This window comes from Octopus bimaculoides, chromosome 7 (genome assembly GCF_001194135.2).
Source record: "Octopus bimaculoides isolate UCB-OBI-ISO-001 chromosome 7, ASM119413v2, whole genome shotgun sequence".
NCBI lineage: Eukaryota > Metazoa > Mollusca > Cephalopoda > Octopoda > Octopodidae > Octopus > Octopus bimaculoides.
Window position 1 is genome coordinate 96,669,910 of NC_068987.1, and position 2,512 is coordinate 96,672,421.

General features: G+C 34.0%; 1 protein-coding gene across 1 annotated transcript in view; it reads right to left on the bottom strand.

Moving 5' to 3' along the window:
- Window positions 1-2,013, bottom strand: part of LOC106868838 (uncharacterized) — a 7,712-nt gene extending 5,699 nt beyond the window's left edge. The window contains exon 1 of the mRNA XM_052969823.1: window positions 1,873-2,013. The gene's annotated coding sequence lies outside the window, so the exon portion shown is untranslated. The remainder of the gene's footprint in view (window positions 1-1,872) is intronic.
- Window positions 2,014-2,512: the final 499 nt, after the last annotated feature.

The following is a 2,512-nucleotide window of genomic DNA, read 5'->3' on the forward strand; positions in this document are numbered from 1 at the left end:
GGGATTCCGTAAAAAAAAAAAATAAAACAAGGGGGGAAAGGTTCAGATTACATATAGTCCATCTGGACCGAAAAAAAAATTTACATTTGTAAACTGTAAGAGAATGGTAAAATGCAAAAGAGGAAATCAATAAAAATATAGAGGTATGCACAAGCCCCTTTATGATACATCGCACCAAGCGGACAATGGTATTGCTCTTTGAATTATTTTTGAGACAACCCCAAAAAACTCATTGCATTACCAAAAGAAAAAGAAAACAGTTGCCGACACCAAGTCAACCTTGCGGCGTCCATCCCTCGAAAGATGGATACAAATGCATTATAAGCTGGGATGTGAAACTTCACAACTTTTTGTTGTGGATTTTTTTTTTCTGTAACTCAACAAACACTTCACCAATTCCACAGTCGTTCCAATGAGAGTCGTCTTTCTGTGGTTGCTCAAACCGCTAGAAACAGTCAAATCTTCGAATTATAATTTTATGAATGGCAGAAAACATTGCACAACATAGTCCTAGACGCAATATGTTTGAATAAAATTGAGTTTTGTAACGGCTTGAATGCCTTCTTTCAATCATGTCTCCTTGATCAGAGAAGGTCTCTAGTTAACCAACAACTATGATATATGAAAGAAATTGTATACAGTGCTCAGATGCATTACAACAGCTCTCTTGTTTATACCCACGTGTAATTCTCGCACCGGAAATTAATGGTATATGCTGTAGCTATTTTACAATATGTTTCGTGTACAAAATATGGTGTTTAATTACCTGTCTTTTAAACTGTTCAACGATACAGTATCCAGAGACGATTAGGCGTGCGACTATTTCTAATTCTTACACGTTCGTGGCATAAACGTACTTCGAACACATTCAGTTTGTTCATTACTAATTACTTCTAGCGTAAAACACAAGGCCACAAATGTAGAGGAAGTGAAGTAGTCGAATGAATAAGCCTAAGTACTTAACGAAATTCGTAAAACTGATGTGCCGTGATAAAGAGTTGTTAAGTTATGAACAGAGCAATTGACAAATTATTCGAAAGCAAGCAGCAGGTACTTGTACGATGTGTAAAAACGACCAAAAGATAACGGTGTAAAATTTTTAGTTGTCACCTTTCAAGTTTGTTTTTCTTTTGTCACAGTCAGAACCTCAAAAATATATGAAAAAAAGAAATTAATGGAAAAGGATGCAAGAATTGCATTATTTTGGTTTCGTGGGGAAAAAAACACTGCTTGGGATCGAATGACGTGACGAAGGAAAAAAAAACTTTGAAGATGGGACTGAAGATTTTACGCCGTTAAAATTAATACATTTTAGCTTCAAACCTTCAGGAATTCAGCAGAAACTTAATTCTAATGATTAACGACAAGAAGGAAAATAAAAAAAAAATACCATTTAAAAAAAAAATTAAGACCGTCTCAATATATGTGTTAACACAAAAACCTCTACTTAATACTGCTGGATTTTTTTTTCACAAAATACACAATAAAAGGCTCATGCTAACTAAAATTAGAATGGAAAGAGTCTAAAGAAATAGGATAAAGGTTAAAGATCAGATGAGAATAACTGAATCACTTTCCAAAATATGACTCACTACATTATGCCAGAAATCCGTTAGTTTTGAAATAATAATAATATATATATATATATATATATACAGCAGGATAGAGCTGTTGTGTTAGAGATCATAAGACCCCCTTTAAATGTTAACACAAAGAAATATCTAAGAAAATATTTTCGCACCATCTGTTCTTCAAATTCTTCAAACTTCCCGCCATGCTACATTTCTATTTTGGCAAGACTGCTACTTACTGCATAGGGCTACATTACACAATAAAAGCATTCATCTTAGAGTAAGAATGGTAATCATTTACCTGCAATACCCGTGTAATAAGAAATATATTACAACACCATAAAAGTGGCCTCGCTTCTCCAACAACTCTATATGAAATATTTGTATATGTGGAGAAAAAAGTAACAAGAGATATGAAGTATTTTTGTGGTATTGTAGGGTTATCTCCCCTTTATTTAAACTTTCGCTCTCAAAGTTCAAGCAGGGGTAGAGAGGGCGGGAAGAGGTTAATGGATATAGGCCGGGAAAATTGTGTCAATGGGTTTTTTTTAAACTAAGTTGGCCTATCAACCTCGTCTGTCAGATTTGCGTGAATAGTTATCCATTCTTACTACTCCTGTAATATATCATTTATTTATTGGTTGTTTTGTGGTTTCTTCGTTTACGATTCTTTTGTCAGTATTATGGCATTCTTTCCGTTCGTGATCTCAAAATGAAATAAATTTTAGTCCATAAGTCAGTAGTTTATACTTTACATGAAGCTTGAATCAAAATAAATGTTGAAGCGAATTTGAAGATTATTATTTAATAATATTCGTTTACTAAATGTAATTTTTCCATGAAGCGAAAAATAACATATCAGCTCATGATATTTGTCTTAGAAATCTGGGGGGGGGGTAGTTTTGGCATATCTACAGAAATCCACACCTCCCCCTCCCGAC